This window comes from Schistocerca americana, chromosome X, assembly GCF_021461395.2.
Source record: "Schistocerca americana isolate TAMUIC-IGC-003095 chromosome X, iqSchAmer2.1, whole genome shotgun sequence".
NCBI lineage: Eukaryota > Metazoa > Arthropoda > Insecta > Orthoptera > Acrididae > Schistocerca > Schistocerca americana.
Genome location: NC_060130.1, coordinates 799,721,472 through 799,738,057, shown reverse-complemented (window position 1 = coordinate 799,738,057; position 16,586 = coordinate 799,721,472). Strand labels below are relative to the sequence as shown.

Here is a 16,586-nt window from a genome sequence, read left to right as displayed (position 1 = left end):
CACAGTACACACACGACGGAGACAATGAGCTCTGACTTATATGCTTCACAGGAGCTGCCCCAAGAGGCAACACTGCTGTTCATTGCACAAGGTGTATCTGTGATGCCTGCTTTCATGCATATGATCCACAAACCAACATACCATTTTTGCGCAGCTATTGTTGTAGTCAGACAAAGATGGTGTGTAATGACCTGAGGCAATCTGGTAAATGTTCTAGATACACGAGTTGTGCTACTCTATCATTATGTACTGTACCGTGATGTGGAAGGTTTGAAAGTGATCCAGTCATACTTATTTCATATCCAGACAGTTAATTTCCAGATATAGTGTTCCTTACCAAAACTTTGCCTGTTAAATATCCTCCTACAACCCCTAGAAGCCTGTAATAGGAATTTCGAAACACTCTGTGTACTGACGGCTCCAGTGATGATGAGAAAGTTGGCTGTGCTTTTATGATTAAATGTTTATGAATAACACTACTTCCTCCCATATAAAATATCTACATGGTGAAATAATACAGAGCTCTCACACATCTACAACCTTTGCACGTAGATATTCTTCTGTGCATTAGTTCTCACAGTAGTTTGAAGCCTGTTGAAATTTGCTCTCCAACTCAACCCTTCGTCTTCGTGATTCACAATATTTTGTATGGTCTTCATAATATAGGAACCTCCAAAGTATTTCTCCGGATGCCAAGGAAGATAGGCATCCCGGGCAATGATTGTTCTGAACATTAACTGAGGAATCTTACACAATACATTAACTGAGGAATCTTACACAATGGATCTGCTGCTGATAAAAATCCTAGATACTGAATACAGGCATGTGTCAGAAGCTGTGTCTTTAAAAAATAGCATAAGAGTGGATAACCAATGCCTGATCCAAGAAACTTTGCTTGATGAAAGCCTCCAACAAAAAGTGGAAGTATTTTGTCCATCTTGAAGAGAGGCTATAGGATTATTCTTTGTATTTTTTCTTGCCCATCTCAGATTTTGATCAAACTTGGTTTATTTGTTCCCCCTTTGGAGATAAGTAACTATACTACATCTCTGAGCAATTGATAACAGTGGTTTCTTTTTGGACAGGCATGACTAAGGAAGTAGCTAGCTTCTGAAGAGCTACCTGTGTGAAAATGCATAGCATGCTTTTTTGGTCTTTGTTGCAATCAATGCACTAAACATGTTACGGTGCCTCAGCTGTATTCCTTGGGGAGCTGACTGAGCACCCGCTGAACTGAATTCCTTCCTTATTCTTGTGCTTTCCAAGCCTTCTGCTCTCTATCTCTAATTGTCTCATTGTCAACAATCTTCTTTCCTCCATTCACATTGTAGTCCCATCGCAGCCTTCTTGTACTTCGTCTCCCCCTCTCCATCGAGGTGCCCACAACTCATTAGTGTGTACATGGGTGGCAAGCATGGGGCCCCAAGCCATTGCAGTATTCCTTCCTTCCAGTACTGCGCTGCTACTGTCTATTTTTTTCTCTCACTTTGTCTGTAGGATGGCCTCCTCGTTGATATACTGTCTTTTCAGTAGGACGTAGATTATTATTACTCATTTGGATTTCGCCAGATTTTGTTCTTCATCAGTTCATTCAGCTAAATTACATTTTGTCTGATTTGAAGTTTATTCAGAATTTTACAGTGGTGTGGGGAAAGTTGTTCAATGTATCACACATTCCACCCATTTTACAGTTCTATCTTAAGCACTTTTTATGGGAGTGAATCGCATTAAGTGCTTGAAGCCCAACACTATAGCCAATCTGTTTGGGGGCAGGGAAGAGAGTGTCATCAGGTACCAAAATAGTCATAGCCTCCTTACAAAGCAGAGAACACTGTGATGGTGCCAGAGCTGAAACTTCCCGCATGGTGAGAGCCTCTAGTCTGAGTGCTTGACACAATGGTGGATGATCTGCAGTGAAGAGGATCCAACTTCCTTACACGTTTGGCCAACTGTCAGTCCCGTCCCTCCCTACCCCAGGTGGTTGACAACTTTTTATAGTTTTTATTTAAAATAAAACTCCTCCAGTTGTACTTACGATTTCATACTTATTTGGCTACTAGTTTCGACATTGCGTCAACGCCACCTACAGGCCCTATATAACACACCATACATAAAACAAATAATGTGAGACATCAGTAGTCTGTGGGCTGTATATATATAAAGTGTAGGTGACACACCGTTACTCTTAGAGATAGTAATATAGGCATGAAGCAGTACTAAAATTGTGTTAAAAGTGAATAATAATACCCTAAACCCTTCTTTGTGCGCACAGTTAAACTAACAAGAAGGAAAATTTAACTAACAGGAAGGAAAATATGCATTGCCAGTCAGACATATGTAAGGTATGATTCCATTGTTTATAAATAGTGAAAGGTGGGAATGTGGAAAGGAGCTATGTTTGCATAACACTGTATCGTCATCACTATAAGGAACAAAGTGAAATGGGTTACTAAAACATCATCATTTATAATGATACGAAACACAAGTGAGGAGGAACTGGAAGAATGGTATGGAACCCAGTTAATATATTAAAAGGTAGTTAATGGTGTAAAATAAATACATATGACTCAATTCATTAATCTAAAAATAATCCAATTGTGATAGGCCTGCATTAGTAAAAGAACGATCAAGTACATAACAGTGCTCCAAATAGAAGTAAACAGGGTATTGTCAGTCAAAACAGTTCATCACATATGTAAAATACTCATAGTTCCTCTAATAACTAATTACTAAAGAAGAGTACACAGTAAGGTATACAAAGTATAACTCTCGTATTGTTATACATAATCTAGTCAAGGGTTGACATAAGTCAACAACCACCATTGAAACTCCTTATCATCCACTTACTTGCAAGACTAAAGTCTAACGTTTATATCATCACTACACCATAAGTACTCGCTCATTTCTCCTATCTTTATAAACCTGTTCTTTTATAAAATTACTAGTCCATGAACCATGATGGACCTTGCCGTGGGTGGGGAGGCTTGCATGCCTCAGCAATACAGATAGCTGTATCATAGGTGCAACCACAACAGAGGGGTATCTGTTGAGAGGCCAGACAAATTTGTGGTTCCTGAAGAGGGGCAGCAGCCTTTTCAGTAGTGGCAAGGGCAACAGTCTGGATGATTGACTGATCTGGCCTTGTAACACTAACCAAAACGGCCTTGCTGTGCTGGTACTGCGAACGGCTGAAACTACGGCCGTAATTTTTCCCAAGGGCATGCAGCTTTACTGTATGGTTAAATGATGATGGCGTCCTCTTGGGTAAAATATTCCGGAGGTAAAATAGTCCCCCATTCGGATCTCCGGGCAGGGACTACTCAAGAGGATGTCGTTATCAGGAGAGAGAAAACTGGCGTTCTACGGATGGGTGCGTGGAATGTCAGATCCCTTAATCGGCCAGGAAGGTTAGAAAATTTAAAAAGGGAAATGGATAGGTTAAAGTTAGATATAGTGGGAATTAGTGAAGTTCGGTGGCAGGAGGAACAACACTTTTGGTCAGGTGACTACAGGGTTATAAACACAGAATCAAATAGGGGTAATGCAGGAGTAGGTTTAATAATGAATAGGAAAATAGGAATGTGGGTAAGCTACTACAAACAGCATAGTGAACGCATTATTGTGGCCAAGATAGATATGAAGCCCACGCCAGCTACAGTAGTACAAGTTTATATGCCAACTAGCTCTGCAGATGATGAAGAAATTGAAGAAATGTATGATGAAATAAAAGAAATTATTCAGATAGTGAAGGGTGATGAAAATTTAATAGTTATGGGTGACTGGAATTCGGTAGTAGGAAAAGGGAGAGAAGGGAACATAGAAGGTGAATATGGATTGGGCCTAAGAAATGAAAGAGGAAGCCGCCTGGTAGAATTTTGCACAGAGCACAACTTAATCATAGCTAACACTTGGTTCAAGAATCATAAAAGAAGGCTGTATACATGGAAGAAGTCTGGAGACACTGACAGGTTTCAGATAGATTATATAATGGTAAGACAGAGATTTAGGAACCGGGTTTTAAATTGTAAGACATTTCCAGGGGCAGATGTGGACTCTGACCACAATTTATTGGCTATGACCTGTAGATTAAAACTGAAGAAACTGCAAAAAGGTGGGAATTTAAGGAGATGGGACCTGGATAAAGTGACTAAACCAGAGGTTATGGGACCGATGACCATGGCAGTCTGGTCCCTTTAATCCCCCAAACCAACCAACCAACCAGAGGTTATACAGAGTTTCAGGGAGAGCTTAAGGGAACAATTGACAGGAATGGGGGAAAGAAATACAGTAGAAGAAGAATGGGTAGCTTTGAGGGATGAAGTAGTGAAGGCAGCAGAGGATCAAGTAGGTAAAAAGACGAGGGCTAATAGAAATCCTTGGGTAACAGAAGAGATATTGAATTTAATTGATGAAAGGAGAAAATATAAAAATGCAGTAAATGAAGCAGGCAAAAAGGAATACAGACATCTCAAAAATGAGATCGACGGGAAGTGCAAAATAGCTAAGCAGGGATGGCTAGAGGACAAATGTAAGGATGTAGAAGCTTATCTCACTAGGGGTAAGATAGATACTGCCTACAGGAAAATTAAAGAGACCTTTGGAGAAAAGAGAACCACTTGTATGAACATCAAGAGCTCAGATGGAAACCCAGTTCTAAGCAAAGAAGGGAAAGCAGAAAGGTGGAAGGAGTATATAGAGGGTCTATACAAGGGCGATGTACTTGAGGACAATATTATGGAAATGAAAGAGGATGTAGATGAAGATGAAATGGGAGATATGATACTGCGTGAAGAGTTTGACAGAGCACTGAAAGACCTGAGTCGAAACATGGCCCCCGGAGTAGACAACATTCAATTAGAACTACTGATGGCCTTGGGAGAGCCAGTCCTGACAAAACTCTACCATCTGGTGAGCAAGATGTATGAGACAGGTGAAATACCCTCAGACTTCAAGAAGAATATAATAATTCCAATCCCAAAGAAAGCAGGTGCAGACAGATGTGAAAATTACCGAACTATCAGTTTAATAAGTCACAGCTGCAAAATACTAACGCGAATTCTTTACAGACAAATGGAAAAACTGGTCAGAGCCGACCTTAGGGAAGATCAGTTTGGATTCCGTAGAAATATTGGAACAGGTGAGGCAATACTGACCCTAAGACTTATCTTAGACGAAAGATTAAGGAAAGGCAAACCTACGTTTCTAGCATTTGTGGACTTAGGGAAAACTGTTGACAATGTTGACTGGAATACTCTCTTTCAAATTATGAAGGTGGCAGGGGTAAAATACAGGGAGCGAAAGGCTATTTACAATTTGTACAGAAACCAGATGGCAGTTATAACACGGGGACTGATGACCGTAGATGTTAAGTCCCATAGTGCTCAGAGCCATTTGAACCATTTGAGCAGTTATAACAGGCGAGGGGCATGAAATGGAAGCAGCGTTTGGGAAGGGAGTGAGGCAGGGTTGTAGCCTATCCCCGATGTCATTCAATCTGTATTTTGAGCAAGCAGTGAAGGAAACAAAAGAAAAATTCAGAGTAGGTATTAAAATCCATGGAGAAGAAATAAAAACTTTGAGGTTCGCCGATGACATTGTATTTCTGTCAGAGACAGCAAAGGACTTGGAAGAGCAGTTGAACGGAATGGATAGTGTCTTGAAAGGAGGATATAAGATGAACATCAACAAAAGCAAAACGAGGATAATGGAATGTAGTGGAATTAAATCGGGTGATGCTGAGGGAATTAGATTAGGAAATGAGACACTTAAAGTAATAAAGGAGTTTTGCTATTTGGGGAGCAAAATAACTGATGATGGTCAAAGTAGAGAGGATATAAAATGTAGACTGGCAATGGCAAGGAAAGCGTTTCTGAAGAAGAGAAATTCGTTAACATCGAATATAGATTTAAGTGTCAGGAAGTCAGTTCTGAAAGTATTTGTATGGAGTGTAGCCATGTATGGAAGTGAAACATGGATGATAAATAATTTGGATAAGAAGAGAATAGAAGCTTTTGAAATGTGGTGCTACAGAAGAATGCTGAAGATTAGATGGGTAGATCACATAACTAATGAGGACGTATTGAATAGGATTGGGGAGAAGAGAAGTTTCTGGCACAACTTGGCTAGAAGAAGGGATCGGTTGGTAGGACATGTTCTGAGGCATCAAGGGCTCACCAATTTAGTATTTGAGGGTAGCGTGGAGGGTAAAAATTATAGAGGGAGACCAAGAGATGAATACACTAAGCAGATTCAGAAGGATGTAGGTTGCAAGAGGTACTGGGAGATGAAGAAGCTTGCTCAGGATAGAGTAGCATGGAGAGCTGCATCAAACCAGTCTCAGGACTGAAGATAACAACAACAATAGTTTAAATATATTGACTATCCACTCATTCACAAGAACGGTCATTAGAGTGTGGGTAAAACTATACTGAATAAAAGGCCCATCAGATGATTAGAATAAAACTGGATTATAGCACTGACTCGTATAAGTGAAATATAATGTGTCAAGTATAGATTCTGTCTAAGGAAGGCTTGTTCTTCCATCGAAGTGAACAACATTTTGCACCTCCATAGTACATACAAACGAGTGGAGAAACGTGAACTACTTGTCTTGTACTTAAAGGGTAAAAACTTTCCACCAGGGGAATCAATCCAAATATACGAGATTCGGCACAATCTAGAGCCAAATTCGCATATGTAAGACGGATAACCATGAAAATCCTTTGTAATGATTGGTATAATTGTTACCAGACATCTGGTAACCGTTAACAGGAGGTCATATCTCGCGATAATGCATCAATGTGATTGGAGGAATAATGTCAGCCATATTACAACACTACATTTGTAAAGATCTATGATACTATTTATCCATATTAACAAAGAAACAAATTCAAAGCGAAGGGTTAGTTACTGTTCATAATATGGACATTAATGTTCTATACTCTGTGCAAAGGCTACCAGATGTAGTGGTTCAGATTGCAAAGATGCCTACTGATCAAAGGATTTAGAGTCCAATTACACAGTTGTTATTACTGTACAATAATCGTGGAACAGAACACATCGGCATCATTATTTCATCACCAGACTACAACTACAATCTCTTGCATTGTTCAACCATAGGTGAAATATAGTCTTATTTTCTGGTGAGAATATCATTACTGTCACTGCCAATAACTCTTTTATGGGTATGTGTGTGGTGATCTTGGGCCTTGACCCGCTGGAGAACCCCTTTTCTATACTGTAATTCCCACCTCCAGTTCTATTCCCCTACTCACCTTCTCTGTGCCCACTCTCCTGAAGACAACCTGGCTGTCTCCTAGGTCTTATCTTCATTTATTCTCATGCTTCCTTAAGTACTTTCTACCTTCCTTAACCTCTTTAGGTCCCTGCCAAGTTTAACCTTGACTTTTCTTCAAATTTCTCTGAAGTTTTGTAGGGTGTCACAATTTAGCTGCGTAGATATGTACTACTCTGACAGCACAGGGATAACACTACTGGTGTCTGATCTGCGAATTCTCCACTGGGTGGCTCTTATGTAACACTTAAAAAAAAAAAATTCTTGAACTACATCATGGTTTGATTCTTATCCACCCTAAAAGTGAGCTTTATGAAGTTTTTGTTGACAACTCTTTTTCTGGGTATGTGTGTGGCGATCATGGGCCTTGACTCACTGGAGAACCAGTGCCCCTGCACCTTCAAAATAGGAAAAGCCATAAAAATATTACCATCAACTTCAAAAAATAGTACTTCTGATTGACAGATTCATTAATTACTGAATGTGGGCTGTTTATTTACCTCGGTCTCCTTAACTGAATGTGTCGTCATGTCACACATAACATTACTTCAGTGAAGTTATGAGTCAGAGACCCCAAGACAGGCAGAGCAAGCCGAGCCATTCTCTTTAATGATCAAACCCAATCGTCTTTCACTTTAGAGACAATACAGCACTCATAGTGAGGACATTGTTTTCATCTTCAGTCCATTTACAGGAGAAAATTTATTTACTCTGTATTATTCTCATGAAACCACTGGAAGCAAACTATCATCTGTCAAACATTAAAATATCTGTTACATTTTGTGGGTGTGGGAGGTGATTTTTTATTGGGAAAAAGCACAAATTCCAACTCAGGAGCAGAGAAACTGCATATCAAAATGTAAGCACTTTGTATAGACAATGGGAGCAAGTTTGAAAACTTTCTGGAAGATTGTTGGATGTTTATAAGCAAGAAGAAAAAGATGTTTTGAAAAACTTGATGACACTTTTGACATAGCACATGCTAGTCCATTAAATATCACTACTGTTGAGATAGATAAACAGTGTTCGATTACCCAAGGAATGAAAGGACAGTGAAGGTTTGTGCATGGAATCGACCACCAAGTACTTAAGAAAGATAAAAGAGTATCTGAGTGAGCAGGGCAGCTGGGAAGAGACAAGAATGAAGTACATGTCAAATTCAACAATTTGTTCTTGAATTTACTTTGTGTATATAAATACATTTGAAAAGAAAAGAAAAATCCACTACCCATGCAGTGCTGATAATTTCACTCATAGTTTGTTCATTTAACTTGCAATCATTCATATAGCTCTTATCATTTTTTCTCAAACCAATTTGCCAAGTTCATGATACCAGGTTGAAGGAGTGTGGAACCAGAATTACTGGTACTTGATCTCAAGGTTGGTTGTGGAACATGAACTAATAAACTGTTTTGAAACTCCATAGCCATAAGTAAAAAAGAAAAGTGGACACCAAGCAGTTATTACTTCCAAACAGGCTGCTGCCTTTGATAAATGTAGCACCAGACACAGGGAAGCAGTTCACATACTGATAGCTACAAACAGAGTGTAGTTCAAGATATCTGATATTTTACACTTGATTGACTGAGACAAGGTTATCATTGAGAGTACCCCAGGGAAGTGTGAAAGAGCCACTCTTATTCTCTATGTATGTATAAATGATCTGATGGACAGGTTGAGAAGCAAGCTGTGGCTGTTTGCTGATGGCACTGTGATGTACAGTTAGGTGTTGTCGTTGAGTGACAGTAGGTGTATAAAAGGTGACTTGGACACAATTTCTGTTTGGTGTGATGTGCGGCAGATTGCTCTAAATATAGATAAATGTAAGTTAATGCAGATGAGTAGGAAAAACAATTGAATAATGTTCAAATACAGCATTAGTAATATGTTGCTTGAGATAGTTATGACGTTTAAATGTCTGGGCATATTGTTGCAAAGTGATATGAAATGCAATGAGCATGGAAGGACAGTGGTAGGGAAGGTCAATGGTAGATTTCGCTTTATTGAGGGAATTTTAGGAAACTGTGATTCATCTGTAAAGGAGAGCATGTATAGACTGCTGGTGTGACCTGTTCTGGAGTACTGCTTGCATGTCTGGGATCTCCACCAGATTAGATTAGAGGAGGACATTAAAACAGTTCAAAGGTGGCCTATTAGATTTGGTACAACAGGCCGAGTATAACGGAGATTCTTCGTCAACTCAAACGGGAATCCCTTTAGGGAAAATGACAGTCTTTTTGTGAAACACTATTGAGAAAATTTAGAGACCCAGCATTTGAAACTGATTATAGGACAATTCTGCTGCCGCCAATGTAGATTTTGCTAAGAACCAGGCAGATAACATGAGAGAAATTAGAGCCCACATAGAGGCACACAGTCAGTCATTTTTCCCTTGCTCTATTTGCAAGTGGAACAAGAAAGAAAATGATTATTAGTGGTACAAGGAACCCTCTATCATGAACCATTCAGCATATTGTAAACTGACATGGGTTAGTTTAGAAGCCCGTGCGCAGATCAGAGGTGACGAGGGATTTGAGGTCATCTCTTTCTTTGCTACGTGACTGGTTCTGTACAGGAGTGAAACGGTGATGACATCAAGCTGAGATTTCTCATGTCTCTGTAGTTGGAGACAGTACAGAATGACGTGGATGTTATGCTAAGGAGGTAGATATGATGGTGATAAGGAAATGAGACTCTTGGCTGGCTTACTGGTCTGCTTTTTATTGGTTCTTCATGTTTTTACATTGAACATGCAGAAGAGTACAGAAACTAGCTTATAAGTTCAGTAAGTGTAAAACATAGATGAGAGTGACTAGATTCTCCACTCACGAGAACAAATGGCCACCCCAGCCTATTAACTTCATAAGGATTCCAGTATACACAGTAACGTGTGATTCTACAGATCATGAACTGTGGAAGTGTCAGATTCTATTGCCCTAATTGAACGCGTAGGTTCAAGTACTCGTCACAATGAAAGTGATGTAGGTACATGTAGACAAAGGTGCGATGAAACCAGTAACCCTAGTCCAGAGGGAAGCTTTGCAAGTCTTTGGTTTACAAGACTGAGTATAATGCTCACTCACATACTATCCACTGTAGGCTATTAGTCTTCTGAGGCTTGTGGCTGGAACTCTCCTTGATCCCTAACTCTCCTCGATCTGGAACTCTGATTGCTTGACGTTTGAGAGAATTTGTATATGGCATTTTTTTGTTGTTTGCTTACAAGTGGTATGTGGCTGTGTCGCTTTCTAGCTCCAATTTGCAACCAGTGAGCATGAAATCAGCACTTTGTCAATGTGTATGACCACTTAATCAACTCACAAAAACGGCTTGCGCTGAACGTCTCTACCTATAATGCAAGGCATACTGCTAATATTCATACTGCAGTGACTTTTCTTTTTTTTCTGGGCAGCCCTTCATGATTCGGTCATTACAAGTGGCTTGCGGAGTATATAGATGTAGGTGTAGACAGGAGTTCTATTCATAAGTCCTGACGAAAACACTGCAAGAAAAAAGCTATTGAAATCAAGAACCAATTTAAGAATAAGAAATGCAGTAAGCATTAACAGATAATTGTATGGTAGCAAGACTTCCTCTGATTCTTTCAAATTGTGGTATTGAGCAACTTCTTGGAAGTGTGTGTCTCTGGCCCCTTCTGCAGCCAAAGCATCATATGTGGATTTCAGAATTCTTTCAAAACTTTATAAATATCTATTGTCACTTAACAAAGACTGAAAAATCATTTATGGTATCTGTCTCCTGAATGTGTCACCTATGATTTGATTTTTCTCATTGTGTTTACCTTAAAATCATTATACATAATTGTGTTATAGGTTGACTTAGTAAATACAACAAATTTAATAATTCAGTTGAAAGTAATTGCTTGATCAGCTACTTTAGTCTAATATTTATTAGGTAAAAAGTAATTGAAATTTTTTTTCAAATGTGGGGCTTAGTAGCACTGCTTTACCCTTTTCCTATGGAGACCAAATTACATTCAACTAATTTCTTTGTGTAATGAAACAAACAAGGAGATTACACAGGAAAAAAATCAAACTTGAAAAGCAAGAGCTACCCTATTCATCACAAACAGCAAGTTGTGGGTGCACATCCCCAGTGGGACTCTGGCAACACTCACAAAATCAGGCATTTAATAAACGTAAGCATGGTCTGTAATAGGCTGTAATGCAATTTTTATTTAATCCTACGATTAGCTAATTTTGACTACTTGTCATTGTCAAGCACCTTCAAAAACAACATGGAAAAGCACTACATTGTCTGCATACATCGCGGCTACTTATTGAGGATAAACAATGTGTCAGTAGATACAAATGTAGGGAGGGGCAGCAAACAAAAAACACTTACCATACAAAGTGAAGGAGTAATTGCTGTGTACGCAATGTAATAGGGACATTACAAGTATACTGTTGTCTCGATATAACATACATTATTAAGATTTTACAAATAGAAAACCCTTTATGAGCTGATCAGTGTAAATCCAAATTGTCAAAGACAAGAGCCATTAAAAATGAAACCGATTATACAGCAAAGGATCAGAGGTTGTATTAAAATGCAAAAGCAAACATCAGAATACAATGCAACAGAGCATAACATAACACCTTTTTTTAATTCTGCAGGAAATTCCTGATTTTAAACTCTGAGTGCTCATTTAGAACACATTCTGGATACTTATTAAAAGCAGTATAAATTTCCATTTATCCGTAGATAGTCGTCAATCTACCTTTACTAATAACATGAAAACCTCTTGTGCGTTAGGGCCATTCACAGTATGTTTGTTAGCACATACGTGATTGCTAAATGAAGATTTATTACTGGTACTAATACTCCTGTTTCCTCAGCCTAGCTCCAAAATTTCTCCCTGTTTGTCCCAAGTAATTTTTTCAGTCATCACAGCTGTGATCAAAAGTATCCAGACACCCCCAAAAACATATGTTTTTCATATTAGGTGCATTGTGCTGCCACATACTGCCAGGTACTCCATATCAGCGACCTCAGTAGTCATTGGACATTGTGAGAGAGCAGAATGGGGCATTCTGTGGATCTCACAAACTTCGAACATGGTCAGGTGATTGGGTGTCACTTGTGTCGTAAGTCTGCACACAAGATTTCCACACTCCTAAACATCCCTAGGTCCACTGTTTCCGATGTGATAGTGAAGTGTAAATGAGAAGGAACATGTACAGCATAAAAGCGTACAGGCCAACCTCGTCTATTGACTGACAGAGAGCACCGACAGTTGAAGAGTGTCGTAATGTGTAAAAGGCAGACATCTATCCAGACCATCACGCAGGAATTCCAAACTGCATCAGAGTCCACTGCAAGTACTATGACAGTTAAGCAGGAGATGAGAAAACTTGGATTTCATGCTCGAGCTGCTGCTCATAAGCCACACATCGTGCTAATAAATGCCAAATGACACCTCACTTGGTGTAAGGAGCGTAAACATTGGACGATTGAACAGGGGAAAAAAGTTGTGTTGGGTGACGAATCACAGTACACAATGTGGCGATTTGATGGCAGGGTGTGGGTATGGCGAATTCCCAGTGAACCTCATCTGCCATCGTATGTAGTGCCAACAGTAAAATTCAGAGGTGGTGGTGTTATGGTGTGGTTGTATTTTCATGGAGGGGGCTTGCACCCCTTGTTGTTTTGTGTGGCACTATCACAGCACAGGCCTACATTGATGTTTGAAGCACCTTCTTGGTTCCCACTGTTGAAGAGCAGTTTGGGGATGGTGATTGCATGTTTCAACACAATCGAGCACCTGTTCATAATGCATGGCCTGTGGCGGAGTGGTTACACAACAACAACATCTCTGTAGTGGACTGGCCTTCACAGAGTCCTGACCTCAATCCTATAGAACACCTTTGGGATGTTTTGGAACACCGACTTCGCACCAGGCATCACTGACCGACATTGATACCTCTCCTCGGTACAGCACTCCGTGAAGAATGGGCTGCTATTCCCCAAGATACCTTCCAGCACCTGATTGAACGTATGCCTGCGAGAGTGGAAGCTGTTATCAAGGCTAAGGGTGGGCCAACATCATATTGAATTATATCATTACCCATGGAGGGAGTGATTTCCCTAAATCGCTCCAGGCAAATGCCGGGATGGTTCCTCTGAAAGGGCATGGTTGACTTCCTTACCCGTCCTTCCCTAATCCCATGAGACCAATGACCTCAGTGTTCGGTCTCTTCCCCCAAACAACCCAACCCGTGGAGGGTGCCACAAACTTTTTCAGCCAGGTGTCTGGACACTTTTGATCACATAGCGTAGATCCCAGATTGCTTCATTACTTCAGCCTTGTGGGTACTATGGCATAGAGAACTCTTGATTTTGTGTGCAAAAACTTATCTGTACATTCATATTTCAGAAAACCTTAGCTATCTTATCAGAAATGCGTCCATAGTATGGAAATGTAGCATACTTCACCTTTTCTTTAGGCTACTCATTTGTTAGTGTAATACTGTCTACTTTCTTTTCTACAGAGATAGTCAGTTTTTTACTGTATATAGCTGAAACCATTCTATTATCGTAACCGTTTCTACAAGCTATTCTCTTCAACATATCTAATTCTTTACTCACTTCCATACTAACAGGAGGAATGCTTGTCATCCTACTTATCATCACTTGAAAGAAGGCACATTTATTTGAATGAGGATGACATGAATCATTATGGATTATAGTATTGGTTGTCATTGACACGATTAAATAAAAATCGCATTACAGCCTACTGCGGCTGATGTTTACATTTATCAAACATTTGGAGGCTGTGGATCCCCCCGCAAAAAACCAGGTAGCTGTTGCCATGGCTGGGTGACACCTATGGAGCAAGCCCCCAGTCAGAGCTGGTCGAATAGCTTGCCATGAAGTGATTGAAACTTATTCAAGCCAGTGACTGCAAGGTCCTACCGATTGCTTTAAACTGGAACTCTGATTATGATGCTTGCCAGTAAAACCCCAAATCGTTCCCGCCCTTGGATACACCATGGTAGGAAGGAAAATGGTATTTACACGGAGAGCCACACTCACGAAAGTACCAATTCTGTTCTAGAATGAATGCAAGATCTTTTAATGATCAAACATTAGTTCTTCATGGAACATATCAAACATAACTTTGGAGACATGGCAACATTGCAAAAGATGTGGAGTAGCTCCCTCCAGATCGAGACGACAGACTACACTCAGTATCGAGTCTTGCTTTTGTGTAATTCAGGGTATGCCAGTTTATTGTACTCAATACAACAGTGACCATTATCTTTCATCAAGATTTGATATTACGATCTGATGACGAATGATGTGCCAACCTGAAGGGCACAGTTCATCATCTGTGTCCACAAAGTGTCGAAGAATAATAAGAATTCATCTGAGAGCAGGGTTTACCATTGTGTCACCAGGCCCTACTAACCCTCCCTATGCATTGTGGTGTATTAAGGGTCTCCGTTTGATATGTCTTCTCGAGGGCTCAGTGAAACCATCTATGGCAATTGTGGACACTAAATAGTGTGGCAGAACACCTAGTCTCCATTCTACAGCATGTCAAGTCAGGACCCACCGAAAAGTAACTGACAGTCCAAGACTAAAATACCTTACACTAATTATCATACTTTGAGTCTATAAAGAATGTGTATGTCTTCATGCTGTTGATATGAGAACCAGTTTTGCACCAACTATGGAGAAACCTTGCTGCTCATCCAGATGACATGTTCCCTTACCCTCCCTCATTTCTCTTACCCAGCCGCTCTCCCCTTCTCTCACCCTCCCTCTTCCCCCTCCTTACCCGCCCCCCTCCTTACCCGCCCCCCCTCCTTACCCGCCCCCCTCCTTACCCGCCCCCCTCCTTACCTCCCCCCCTCCTTACCCGCCCCCTCCTTACCCGCCCCCTCTTTACCTGCCCCCCTCCTTAACTGGCCCCCGGTCCTTAACAAACAAACAAAAAACACACACAACACACACACACACACACACACACACACACACACACACACACACACACACACACGTCCTTACCCGCCACCCTCCTCCTTACCCACCACCCCTTTCCTTCATCTGATGCCCCTCCCAGCTCCCCATCTCTTCCACCTCTCTCCTGGCTGCTGCTTCTCTTCCCCTGCTGCCCCACGTCCTTCTGTCTCTTATCCACTTCCCTCCCTCTTTTCAGGCCTTTTTCTATCACTAACCCCCTGTTGCTTCTCTTTCTTTTTTTCAGTAATAGAACTCATAACTAATTTTACAATGTTCGTATTGTAGCTTTGTCAGTTTTCCTCATAGAGTATTTGAAAAGTCATTCAGTATCCTTGTGCCCTGGAAGTCAAAAATTAATATTGTGTGTGCTGTTACTGATTCCATCATTTGATGATGTGTGTCATCACACTTGTGTATACAAAATGAAATCAATAAACTTCATTGTAGTATCAACCATAAATGACTGCAGCTCAAGGCCAGTGTCTGATTGAGAAAGCCTATTTATCTAACTGGTTCGTGACATATACTGCTCTTCTTTCCAGGATGAAAGATGCCTGTGAAAATAGAAATAATTGGAAGTAAATGGTAAAGAACACACATCATTGGCATATTCTTAGGCATTGTTGAGCTGTGTTTGAAATTTAAAGATATGCAAATTTCTCATTTAGAAACATCATATTGAACTATTAAAATATGGTTGTGTTTTGACCAATAACAAAATAGTTGTTATTTGTGTGTACTTGGTCTTGCCTCAAATCATGTCATTATTTCATTTACAGCTTACTTGGCAAATGGCGACTGGATGGCTTCACTGCCAAAAACAAATTTTTAGGTTTGAAAATGAGCATTCAATCCTTAAGGTGAAACTGTTGAGTACATCTTCGAGAAACACTTCTGCTACAGGCTACAGTGTGCTTAGGAAATAATTAACATTCTCACAAAGTCTTCCTGTACACAGTTCACACACAATATAGGCAAGGTAAGAAATCTTAATTAATTACTAATATTGTCCAAATAGTCTGTAATGAAGTCATTACTCCCTCTCCTCCATGCAGAGCTTTGAGAGGCTCTGAAGTTGTGTCATTAAGGAGGACATCAATTCAGTGACATTATTTTCTGAACCTAATTAATATATATGGATCTCAAAACTAAAAATGTTGTTATTTAATGTAAAACATTTTTATATGAATAAAACAGAATAACTTATTCACTAATGAAAAACGTGCATTTCCTCAGCTCCACCCTGCGCTAACCTAAAGGATGTTGAGGAAATGATTTTGTGATATTACACTGGGTGGTGACT

General features: G+C 40.0%; 1 protein-coding gene across 2 annotated transcripts in view; it reads left to right on the top strand.

The window, feature by feature from the left end:
- Positions 1–16,586, top strand: part of LOC124555642 (presequence protease, mitochondrial) — a 53,135-nt gene that overhangs the window by 14,137 nt on the left and 22,412 nt on the right. Inside the window, exon 2 of one of the 2 annotated variants that reach the window (XM_047129623.1) lies at positions 16,063–16,262. The exons of the other annotated variant lie outside the window; for it this stretch is intronic. The gene's annotated coding sequence lies outside the window, so the exon portion shown is untranslated. The remainder of the gene's footprint in view (positions 1–16,062; positions 16,263–16,586) is intronic. 2 annotated transcript variants of the gene reach the window in all.